Below are 13,748 nucleotides of genomic sequence, written 5' to 3' on the forward strand. Positions count from 1 at the left end.
AGCAATCACAATAAATCCAAAATGAATTTTGAAAACGTAACGGCGAGAAACGGAGCCGAAACATACATCCAGGTGACACTTACACTCTGTTGCAACATGGTTGGCTCCTTTCAAGCTAAATAAATCACCGCAAGATCAAAACAAGACATAGAATTGCTGATTAAAAAATATTGTTTCATGTCATCATGCTGTTAGACGCATGAAAACAAACATTATGACACTAATTCCTCTGTATCTGCTCTCAGCAGTGTTGTCAAACAGCAGTGATGAGGAAATATGTGCACATGTAGTGCAGCACCAAAGAGTTGTGAATCTGCCTACCAACGCACCTAGACCAGGCAACACCATGAAAGCAGCCTATTCCGCTCAATGATCACTGATGTGCTTTATCTTGATGAGGTGAAAGCAGTGTTTGTGTTGGCTGGCTGGGCTGAAGCCAGCAGTGTTATAAGGGAGCAAGGGAGGGAAAAGAGGAAAGGGGAAGGGGGATCGTCGGCGTCCCTGGTTCTCATCCAGTGTGTCTGTGTTTAGGCAGCCGGTGGAAGAAGAGGCACCCCGCCGCTCGGGGCCCTCCAAACCTGAGCCCATACAGACCAGACCAAAGCAGAGAAGCTCCAAGCTGGCCTCTCCCCGGATTGCCTCAGCAGGTACCTGAGAGTTTAGTGGGGGCTGGCAGCGTGTTATCATGCCTGCCGTGGGGACACCTGCCTCTGATGCCGCCCCGGTGATTCTAATCTACAGGACCCTTTAATAAGATGATGATAGGCTGTGCTGCTGCCGCCGCCACCGCCTCTGCTGCTGCTGCTGCTGCTGCTCTGAATGATGGTGCAGGAGCACGCGAGGCTCTCTCTGGTGGTGTTATTTATTTTTGTTATGGGTTTTGTGCGTGTTCACCTCTTGCTCCGTGTGCAGCCTGCGGTTTGGCACAACCGGGGGGGGATCGTCTCATCCAACAACGCGCTCCCACGTCTCAGAGCGCGTGGCGGACGTCAGAGAGGAAGTCACCAGTCTGTGATCACAAAGAACTCAGATTTCCACTGTAGTCGTCATCCGCCTTGATGATAAATCCATACTCCAACATCTGCAAATCTGAATTGTTTGCCGTCACAAATTGGACAAGAGTTTATCATCAGTCTGTCTGCAGATACAGTTCAGACTATAGAAACAGGAAAAAGACAAATACTTTGAATTATTCAAGGGGTACTTTCATATTTCATGATATTCTGTCATCCTATTGGTGGATATTTACTGGGACTCCTGTGCTTCTCACAACTTTGAAAACAAATTATTGTAACTGCTCAGCACATTTGTGGCAGCTGGATAATATATGCATGTGTGCTTTTGCACTTATGATGAACCAACCTGCCCCAAACAATTTATCTAGGTCTGGAAATAACCATACAGTAGAAATATGTACAATATATGAACAACATGCACCAAATTAATTCTGTTTTTATATATTTTGTTAATATTCACAATGACACTGATACTTTTTCTTTTCTTTTTTTTCTCCACATATTTTAGTCGCATAAGTTAAATCACTGAACAGTTGATCCATAGTCAATAGACAGTGTTTGAATATACACTTGGTTAGTGATTCATATAAATCTTACAATTCCTCTGAATCCCACTGCATGTGTGTTTGGGCTTAAAAATAAAACATGCATAGCCTACTCTATCTAATTATACATGCAGCCTACGCAAATATATTTTGTAGATCAGTATTTTAATATTATTTTGTTCCTTAATTTTTTTTTTTTTTTGCAAGTAGCCTATAGCCTTTTATGAATGTTTGGTAATTCACATTTAACAGTGTTTACTGTGACCAAATATCCTCAGTCAGAAAAAGGAAGTGCAATACCTGGTTAAATAAAATAATAAAACACAACTAAAAGAAACAGATCTAAAAAGAAATTCCTCACACAAACCACCAAACTACTTTGAGAAATTCACCTACTTTTCTGTGAACACCCTCATTGTTTCATCTCTAGCAGACATGGTAGCAGCGGCGCACAGTGCACATCCTAAACAGTTAATTACCCATCATGCATCCATGTTGCCAACCATACCAGCTAAAAGGTCTCTCATTGCTGATTAACATATTACTGCTGGGCATTTTCTCTTTTTTTTTTTACCCCGCTCACAAAAATATGCTTGTTTTATGGTACCTGTGGGTTGATTTATTCCAGTAATGAAGTTTGTTCACTTGATAATAAGAGAAACTTAACATTTGACTTTAGTTGCATTTAGTCGAGTGCAAATTTCCTCTATTGTTGGGAGAGATGCTGTTAAGCATTTTGGCATTTATTGTCAGCGCAGCTCATATAAATTCTATCAGCGGGATAATACTGTGGTTAGCCATAATTACATGTATACTAATGGTCCTCATCACTATTTGGAATGGACAGGATGGAGAAATAGATGTCTGATTTACCTGATTATGAAAAGACTGTTTCATGCTGTATATTATTCATTAGAGTAAAAGCAAATCAGACAACAAATATCTAGGTTGTGCTCGCATTTGTGTGTCAGTGGTTATTTCTGTTTTACCGAATAGTGTTCTTACTACTGTGCTTGTTATATTCAGCATGTAACTGTTCTCTATGCAGAATATTTCTGTGCACACTTATTTTAATTACTTGGAGTCAATCCTTTCTCTGTCACCCCAGGTTTGGGATTTGTATTCACCACATCAAAACATGGAAATGGGCGAGGACAGAGTTGCGTTCTTGGAAATGAGTTCATTTAATGTAAAGAGTATATGTCTATATGTCTATATTTATTTATTTTCCCTCTTATTGTACTTGTAGGGAAGTAGCTTCTCTGCTCCATTGCCCCTTGGCGCTCTAATCATTTGACACAATAGGACAATTCATTTGGAAATAAAAGCTCTGTATGAAGGAATTGAATTCACAAGTCCTTCAGAAATTAATTTAAAGAGCAAAAAAAGAAAGAAAAGAAATGCTATGTTGACTAAAGCTTTAAGTGAGTGTTGAGGGTAATATATTTTTCACAAACAGAATCTGACAGTGAAGTCATATGCATATGAAACATAATATATGTGCTTACTGTAAGTCAACAATGCAGGGACATTAGTACTGAAAAACAGCTTATTGAAATATGGTAAACACGTATATTTCATAAATGTATTTGCTATCTTTTTTTTTTATGATCCGCAGCACAAATCACAATGAAGATAGTGGGGGATGAGTGAATCATACTGGCCTGTGACACTGCACTCATCTAAAATCAATATTTCCCCCCTGAGACGTTTCAAATAATATAACAAACAGCTCAACAGCCATTTCATTAGGTTAAAAGTTTATGAATCAGTAATCAAAATACATCAGATCTCTGGATGCAGAGCCTCATGTTTTTCCTCCAGGAAAAAGAATCCCAGGAGAGTGATCAGGAGTTTTCTTGACACGCATGATTAATGTAGGCACGCTGCTTTTCATATCACTGTAGGTATTGGACTAGAGCAGGAGCTGAATGTCTCCAGAACTCATCCACACACGCAGCATCGTGGGAACCGTATTAGGCCGGCTGGCTACGTGAGCTGTCTCCCGTCGCCTCCAAAACAAACAGCCAAGCGTTTTTCAGAAATGGACGCGATAGTCATTAATCAAGGTCCAAGGCAGGGCCTGAACTCTCTAAACATGGAATCCACCTGAGAGACAAGGTTACCTATGTACTCGGCTGCCGCTGATCTGCAGACGGGCACACACACCGTTCACCTGTCGGTCACGGCAGCATCTCACAGGGAGGGGCGAGCCAAGCCGCTGCTGGCTGGTAAATGTTACTTAAAGGTCAATGGTATACACACCAGCCAGCGGGTTGGTGGTTTGAGTCATATTTTCACACTGGCTTTACAGTGAATGCATCAGGCGTCAGGTAGCCAAAGGAGATATTTATACACTGATTCATGTCTTGATTGGGAGAGAAGATAGCGTGTGTGTTCGTCACCGGACCTGCTGTTATATGCAATGCAATGCAAAGTCCAGATATCCTCCCGCAAGCCCACATGACTGAGCAGAGAGTCGATGCTATCACAGAGTATCACTGACAGACTGCGTAATTAAACCAGAAAAGGAATCATGGATGGATAAACCCCATGGGCGTTCTTCTTAAGAGCATAGCCTCTGGTGAAGAGATGGATATAAGCTCTTATCTCAGTGTTTCAGTAATGATTGCAAGATCCTAACAAGTTTGTTTTATTTATTTGTTAGCTAACGATCCACTAAAGCAAAAAAATTAGACAACAATTATTTCAGACTTTTGTGTATTTGCACAATTAGCTTCCATCAACGAAAGCCAGAAGCAGATGCTCAGGGGGAAATGGTGGGCAAAGGGAAAGTGGCTTCCTGTTGACCCCGGCTTTGTGACACATTGGAACTCGCCCTTTTCTCAGACAGGTCTTGTGTTGCAAGACCCTCCACATCTTCAGGCTTTCAATGGGGAGGAACCCTCTCTGATTGTTCGCTAAGAGACTGGGAGCATCTCGCAGAAGGTACTTCCTCAAACAGGAAGCAGGAGGCCTTATTGTGAGAGAGGAGAACAAGAACGAGCTGTGTCTTCTTCACGTTCCTCACAATGGGGTCTTAATTAAGATCACAGTAAGGGAGAGTTGACCTTTGAGGGCATGGGCGAAGAGTCATTATGTGCAAGATGGAGGCAGGTTGTCTTTGTGTTCGAGACTCTAGCAAAGTTTCCTCGGCTATTTTTTTGCACGTATTTCCATTTTTATACTCATCGCTAATTATTCAACTCTCTATGATGAAGGAAACCCTGTCACGCTTATTAAAAAAACTATATACTGCATCCCAGATGTGATCCTTGAATTCCAGTGTACATTAATGGGGTTCAAGGCTATTTTTCAAGATATTCAAGGAACTCAAGTTTAGTTTAGTTTAGTTTAGTTTATGTTCTGTAAACATTATCTCATTGTTTTTATAGAAAATTCAATGACAACACAGAGGAATCTGAGAAATTACAGCAAACAAGTGAGCTCTTCTTTTTTTTTCATTTGAACTTGACACTACTGCTCATTTGCTGACTTATAAAGTAGCGGCTGTTTTTCTTTCAATGCCATAAATTCTTGGAAAAGCTTTAGTACAGAGAAACAATTTCATCTTTAACGCTCCACACGCACACACACTTAACGAGCAGCACAATGGAGACGTGACCTTGAGTCAAATGAGTCGCCTCTCAGTACAAATCAGAGCAACGGCGTGTTCATTTGGCTATGTTTTCATTAACAGAATGGAAGACGAGCCCATTAATGAGACATCAGTCTGCGTTCTTTGTACAATATGAGTCAAAAGAAAGCTAAACATCTTCCAAGGTTAAGCTGTGAGCAGGTTATAGTTGATGCAAAGACTCATATCTCTGCAGTCACATATTGCTCCCATTATCTCCTAACAAAGACAACAGAAAAACAGCATGTGCTGTAGATCTAAACTAAAATCTTTTCATCAGCCTGTGACTGCAGCCACATGTACATTAATTCTTTTTTTTTAATTAGTCGAAAAGATCATCTCCACTTTATAAAACTGATGTGATAAAATTAGTCTAGATTTGAGAATAATGATCATACAAAAAGAGCAGAGAGCGTATATGCTTATTCTGGGCCACTTTGCACCATCAACACCTGTGAAAATGCATTTATTCCAGATCAGTCCATATACATTTGACATTTGTATAATAAGACACCGTATACACCGACGATTGTTTGGTCCAGAAATAGTCTGAATTCAATAATAGCATTTCTTTTATTCATCAGTATATGCATTAGGCTACACATCTGTTCATGTCTCTATAAATCCCTCACTGTATGTTTTGTACAGTATGCGTTTGCACAGTCATAGGAGCGAGTCACCGAGTCAGAAATAGAAGAAAAAGTGAGAATAGATTTAGTGTTTGATCGACGCCTGACGGTGACAGACGTTTTTCCGGTCATTTGCTCTAGTAAAACTAAATATCACAGAGTAACGATACACCATTAGAAGAAATAATCCCATGTTCAAAGTCTTACTTAAATTAAAGTAAAGTAAGTGTATATAAAATGTACTTGAGTAATAGTGCTCATTATGCAAATAGCACATCTCAGAGTGTTATGTTATTGCTTTGATATACTGGATGTGTTGCATTAACATGTAAATATAACTGCTGTAAAATGCTACACCTATAAATAAATGCTACATCTATAATTTGTTTCATACGTGAAATCTTAATCTGCAAAGTAATTTATCGCTGAAGGTCTGAAATAAAGCACAGAGAAAAGAAAAGCAAAATGTCCTGCAGTGATGGAGGGCAAGTATGAAGAGGCAAAGTTATCTCCATGTACCTATTTATTCCTCCTGTGGTTGAAGTCAACTAAATACTGACATTCAAGATGAAACATGTAAAATAAAAAATTAACTGAAAGCAATTGTTCATCACTATAAAACATCACTCTTGTTGCAGCCCTAACCTCACAGCTACTGTATTTGTCAAAAAGAAAAAAATACTGTTTCAGAAATCCCTCATTTACTGTTAAGTAAATGGAGCCAGCACTGGATATAATAATTCAACAGATGTAATTTGGTAGAAAAAAGTAAAAAAGCAGAGCCTGAGAATGACAGAACGCACCAGACTCCACATTTAGGCTCTTTGTTGAAACACTCTTTGTTGTGAGTATGACACACACTGTACGCTCACAGCTGCTCTCAACGGCCGGTCGGCCTTTTGTTTTAATGTTTACTCTGATGGAGGGATGTGAGCGTATGAAGTTTAAGGGCACAGTTGGTTCAAATATTGATTACCTCTCAGGTATTCCTCTTTCCTGAAAATTGATCCCAAAATCATTCATAATCATACAGATGGTTCTGTGTAGGTAGATCAGATGCTGCATGGATGCATAATATACAAACACACATACACACACAGAGCAATAAGGCCCCAAAGCCTCGTGCTTCAGCCCTAACTGGAGTTTTTTTGTTTTTTGTTTTTTTTTGACTGGAGCCCTCGTGGTCTTCTTTGCAGATCCTAATTGAGAAATTAATGCAGAAAAATCAATTGGCCTCAAGTTTTGTGTCCAATAGACTCCTGAAGGCTTCAAGCAAGCTGCAATCAATGCTTTCCACATGGGTGGTTCCAAAGCCCCTTCACTCTTTTGTTTATGTGTTCATAGCTGGAGGATTTCGATATATGAATTTCAATGAAACACATATGAATCCCCCCCCCAGTGATATACAATGTATATTTGGGGTTTTGAAATTATGTCTTTGGTCCCCACTTAAGTATCACTTAATGCCAAAAAAAAAAAAAAAACATTTCCAAGAATTGGGATACATTGTGTAGAAACTGTTCCCTCACTGGCAACACTTTGGAGCCTGCCTTATTTACACTTCAAAACGAGGATCTTTTAACATTCTGTGATCATCCGCGGCATTGTTGGTGGATGAATTGGCGTGTTTTGTGTATCCCTCTTGCCTAGAGGACATCAGCTTATTAGGGCCATTTTAAAGCTCTGCACATCATCATCAGGTCAATGAAAAAGCAACCTTGAATTCCCTTTGACACCACTGTTTTTTTTCCAGCACTCACACAGCTTGAGCGAGCGTGCACCACCTTGTTACGTCTCAAGGCAAAAAAAAAAGAAAGAGAAAGAAATCAAAACGGAGTAAAATGGTCCTAAAAGAAAGATGTGACACTAAAATCTTTAAGTATTTTAACAGTTCCACCTCAAACACAACTGCATATTTTCTCTCTTTTATGGTCAAAATCTCAACAAGAACAAAATGGACATTTGCTCATGGTTGTTGCACGGGGAAAACGAGTGCCATGTTCTTCTTTGTGCTCGTTAACCACCTTCCAAATTCATCATAAGCCCAGAGATCAGATCACAGTAATATTTGATCAATATTAATAAGGATAGGCAAACTCCTCCAGTAATTACCTCAGTCTCTGGGCTTTGATTTCGACCATTACTAACGCCTCTGCATCTTTAGATTAAAAAAAGCGACCCCCTTTTATTTCATAACATTAAATCCCGACATGCATCTTCTAAAAGCTCTAATAAGACAAAGATAAGATTTGCATCCCCATACAAGTGTCTTTTTCAATTGATTATGAAGCCGCCATTGATGTGCGAGAAATTGATGTTTTCCTCTGTTCTTAAGGGCGGCTAATAGAAGGGGCGGGCTTCGAGGAGGAGACTTTGCTACTTTGATCTTCAATCAGTAAAAAATCCCACTTCTTCTTTGTCAGACTATATTTGGTAAATAACAGTGACAATCTGCAGGGCCTAGAGATGGAGTGAGGGAGAGGAAAAGAGATGTGTTGAAGCGATAAAGAGGGGTTGGTAAGTGGGAGAAAGAGGGAGGACAGTAGGAAGAAAGGGTAAATAAAGAGGGAAATGTCTCACTTGTTAAATTTAGGGTGTTAAAGGTGAGATAAGGCTTTAACATCACTCTGCCAAACGCACCACAGTATTGTGTGGTACAATCTCCAGATGCCAAAATAGGTATGCGTCGCGATAACATTTCTAACCTGGTTTATTTTTGGAGAATCCAGTTTTACACACCTGCCCCTGTGCTTGTGTGAGTGGTGTTACATTATGACACACACAGTAGGCTTCTAATTAGGCCCTATGAAAAACAACAGGTGGATGTGAGGAACATAATAAATCATCCAGCCAATATGGCTGCCAACAGGCCTTTTGCCTTTCCCTTGTTTTGTTTTGTCTCGCTCTCTGTCTGTGTTTGCGAAGAGGTATTGTTGGCAGACACGGACTCTGAACAGATGCACAAGATGCCGTGTGTTTCTCACTCCCATTTGTGCAGCACATAATTTTGGTCTGGTATTTTACTGTTCTCAGGGTTTGTGGCGCGAGAAAACTCCTCTAACTAATCATGCTCATAGTGGGATACATGAATACAGATCCAAAACAACAACAACAAAACATGTAAGCTAACCTTTAAACAAATGTCAGATGCACCTCTAAAATAAATAACAGTTCTAGTCACACTAAAATGGCTCAGCATTTTTGGAAAATGTTACTGTTGGTGTTGTTTAGACTAAGTGCACTCTGTGGTTTATAGTAAGTATGTAGCTGGGGCCAGCAGTTCATAAAGTTAGCTTAGTTTAACAGGGGCTTAACATAAAGACAGGGAACAGGGGGAAACAGCTTGGCTGGCTCTTTCTAAAAACAGAGGAATTTTACAAACAGCTCACCAATTACCAATTAAAAGTTATAAACTATAGGCCACTTTATCGTACGCAAGTGACACGCGATGTTGTGTACCAGATTGATCTTGTGCAGGCTTAGTTAGTTTTGTTCTATTAAAAATATGTTGGCATGCTGGTTAGTGGGTTTAACTTCACAAAGATATAGGTTACCAACTTTTGCCCACTTAAGCCGTTATGCTAAGTAAGTTATGCTAACCTGCTGTTGGCACCATTTCTAAGTTTAATGCTACTTAGAGTTAGCCTACGATTAACTCACAAGCCCAGAAGAAATGGTGTGTGTTGCATCAAATGTTATTCCTTACTCACCAAGAGTTGTCTCCTCCAGTGATGGAAAGTAGCGCCAGATTTAACTCTTGTCCCAGTTATGAAACCACATCCTGCAGAGAACGCAGTCTACAGAGTTGTGGCCTTTGTTTTGTAGCGTCGGTACGCCGCAAAAAGTCGAACCTTGGAATAAGACAGTCTGGTCAACGGACGATGTCTGCAGCCTGTCACCAGCTTTGCGTCACCAGCGGACTCCTGGAACAGGTTTGGCCACAAATGACCTGCCTGTCAGAAAGATTTGCCAGCCACAGTTTGTAATGGGACAGTTTTCACACGTCACAATGACGCAATAAGTTATCGAATGAAGGATACAGTCTCTAGCTCAACTTCCATCACATCTTTTCCTCTCCTGGAGTCTGCAAGCATGTTGACCAGCAAGGTAGGGCTCTTTTTGATACTTTAACACTGTAGTCCAGTCATATTTTAGCCTATCTAATGCATTGTGAACGCAATGATAGACCAGAGCGGCATCTCTATGCAAATGAGAATGACTGATGCATCCTGGGTAATTTAGGGGCAGCACCCGGCATTTTTAAATTGCACTCAGTGGCTTTTTGTGTTTTGATGGAGCGTAGACTAACTAGGCTAACAATCAATTTGAATGTTTTATTTTTTGTTTCTTTTGTAGCACTATGTCTCATAATTATTTTGACACCCACTTTGAAACCCACCGTTCACGCTATCTTGAAAAATTACAATTAATTAATCTACCGGTATGCTCATTTAGCCTCCCACAATGATCAATGACTCCACACAGTGGCCAGAAATTTCTTACCCAGACATCTACACGTATTTGGTCGAATCACCGGGTAGGTTTTGGCTAAGTGTTGTCTGTAAATAGCCTGTTAGTAATAGCCAACTTTTTGTTAGGTAGTTTGTCAAGCCAGTTAGGCTGAACTTTTCAATGGAGGGATGCCGGGCGCTGCCCCTAAATTACCCAGGATGCCTCAGTCACTCTCATTTGCATAAAGATGCTGCTCTGGTATATGGTGGTCTTGTGATGATTAGCGCAAGCCACTGCTAGCAAGAAAATATGTAATAGTGGCTTTAGTTAGCTATGCGAATATGAATCTTTTCTGGGTAAGATAGCAACATGAGCTACTAACAATGTGTCAAATTTTTCCTGTAAGCTTTATCCTACTACTAAGCCTTTATAATGATTTGTTAAAAATGTTCAAAAGACAGACCTGTTCATAATATCATCCACTCAAGAATGTCATACCTATTGTTTGGTTTTTTAATTAAATGCGAAACTTTAAGGTGTGATGTCTCAAAAACAGTATTTAAATCTCAGGATTTGTGCTGGTATCTGACTCTAATTAAGCTGTAACATAATGCAAGACCAAAATCAATCACTTAAGATTTCAATTTTTTTGATACAACACGGGCAGGTAAAAATCTATATGTGGGCAGAAAGGTGGTGTAAAAACAGGGTTAGTGATAAAGGTCATTAGTTGTTGAAAGTTGACAGTAGACACTGTCTGAACTGTGTGTAGCTACATGTTTGATTAGAATAGGAAAAAGGAAAGAAAGTCAATCCCCTTGCAGAGAAACAACAAACCACCACCACCACAGATAAAGAAGAAACAAATCAGCTACATAGAAATGAGAAGAAGAAAAAGAAGGCTGAATAACAAAGACTCGAATGTGGCGCTGATATTAAAAGAAGCCCACAGTTTAGTTAAAAGGGACATGAGACAGGAGGCGGGAGCTGCAATGGAGAGCTGGATAGACGGAGCTGGAGATGAAGCCAGAGACAGTGGGAGCTCAGTGGGAGGTTGTGGAGTGGCTGGGGGCAGGCTCCAGGCAGAGGAGAGGGCAGGGAAGGATTCACGGCCCAGGATCAACAACAGCACATTCGATAAACCCCCACAGACAACAGGGAGAAAACCTAATATGCCTTCAACACATGCAAGCACTCATTTACAAATGTTTACAACCTTTAAGGAACAAAAAGAGGTGATTTGAAGCCGTTCGATATCAGCCCTGTAACGGCCAAATGGCAGACTGGGGATAAACCTGAATCAGAGGGCAAATAGTGCAGGCAATTGTTTATTTATTTGGTCTTTAATATCTTTTTTTTTTCTTCTCGAACTTACTGTTTTGTTCCCCCTTTTCAATCCTCATAGAAAATGTGAATAATCAACACAGTGAGGCTCAAAGTGAAAATACTGCACTTTTCGTGCAACTTGAATATGTAGTAACATTATTCAATCTCTTGAAAGGTGGACATTTTACAGAAGGGTGAAGATAAAGCCATAGAAAATGATGAACCCAAACCAGATACAGAGACAAAGCATTCACAATAAATTTGAATTTTGCTTGAATTTTTAAGAAAAAGTTGTTCTGAGTTGACTCTAATCCACAATAGCAGGTTGTAGGATTTTCTCTTGCACTCTAATTCTATTATCACCTTAAATTGAAGGGACGTTAAACATGTAAATTTAACATATTCATAAAACTGCTCTTGATAATGTGAATTTAGTGCAAACAGTGGTTTCGTGGATTTAAAAGACTGAGAAAAGACGTGATCAATATTCCTGTTTGTGATGACATTGTAGCTTAGTGCATTCATTATAATAATATCACAATGTTTTGCATGATTTCCAAAAAACAAGACCTTATGACCTTTCTACAGTGAAATTGTAGAGTGGTATTGATTTTCCAATTTAGAAATGATTCATGAATATGGATTGAGAGAAAAGGTATAAAAAAAAAGAAAAAGAAGAATGAATAGCATTTCAGACAGAGTATACTCATACTGTAAGTCTGACTTCATCTTTTCCCTAAAATAAGAAGCTATAAGGTTGTGTATGTGGCAAGGCGCCGCTGCAGCAGCTGAAAAGCTCCGGTGAGGACTGAGGGCTTCGTGTAGTGGTTACCGGCTCACTGAAGCCTCTGACCCAGCGACCACCAGCCTCTCAAAAGTAACTCAAGCCAAAAGTGAACATAAGAGGCTCTTTCTTCCAGCCCTGTTAGAGCCCGCATCCATAAAAAGCTCTGCTGGTTCACTCAGTCTAAAGATGGCCGACTTCTCCAAACATCTCCGACCGAAAACTATTAAAACTCTTCAGAAAAATCCACACAAGCACAGTCCCTGTCTGAGAAATGTTTTATATAGAGTAATGAGGGCTTGATGAATGCAGACAGAATTAGTTTTTAATAAGCTTTTCTTGGGCTTTACACTTGAAACAAAGCGATGGGAAGTACGCCTTTCAGTTCTGCCTTTCCCCGAGTAGCTTAAACTCAAACGGTCGCATTAAGACAAAGAAGATAATGGAAGAAAACTTTGTCGTCGTTCTCGGGGAATGAAAATTTCACAAGGGCTGTTGCTCTCCGATCCCTGCAGGTCCATTAGTGGCCCCCGTAGCCCACCACGGCAGGAAAGGAAAACCTGTGTCAAAAAGTCTGTTTTCTAACGGCGCCTCATCTGCATATTTGAATAATACATAGTGCTTATAAGCATATTAAATGGAATGTGGCCATGCGTCATTTGAAGGCAGAGATTAGACCTTCCCAGTTAATTATAAAGATGTCAAATGTCAACGGGTGAACCCACGCCCTGGGGTCACCCCCTTTAGTTTGGTGATTATATGCACAAACTATAGATAAAGTGTCATCATACAGGCTATTAAGGTGCTGCGGCTTAAAGAGAAGCTTCCCCTCGTCTTTATTACTATGCAGAATCTGTCATGGGAGGAAAACGAGACCACGCACTCTTAATGGTTTCTCAAACAGTTACTACATGCAGCCTTATATTTTCCTCACATACTTTGAAACAAAGATTAATAGGGAGGCTCAACTGATGTTAACTTGCTAAATTACCTTTTAAGTTTCTAGACTCTTTTGAGATACTGTGCCCTTGGCTAAGACAATAAGAGGCTGCGCACGTGCATATGTGTGTGTGTGGGAGCTTGTTTTGGTCATTACTGTACCATTAAGACCCAATCAGCTCAGCAGGGCAGCCTTGTGGAAAGCAGCACGGGCCTGAGAGAGCACCTTGGGTTCACCTTGACAGGACCGCCAGTCAAACGGCACAGCCCTCTCTGTGTTCCTGTCAATCTGACTCCCCCTCTGAAGTTCATTTAAAGGGAGGAGCAGCGGCTCACTAGCTCCTAACAGGTAAGAAGGGCCCATATTATCAGCCCTCAGAGAGAGCAGGGCAGAAGTCTGATGTGCTCTTTCAACTGTAC

Source organism: Trachurus japonicus, chromosome 19, assembly GCF_045865225.1.
Source record: "Trachurus japonicus isolate A0001 chromosome 19, Traja_1.0".
Taxonomy (NCBI): Eukaryota; Metazoa; Chordata; class Actinopteri; order Carangiformes; family Carangidae; genus Trachurus; species Trachurus japonicus.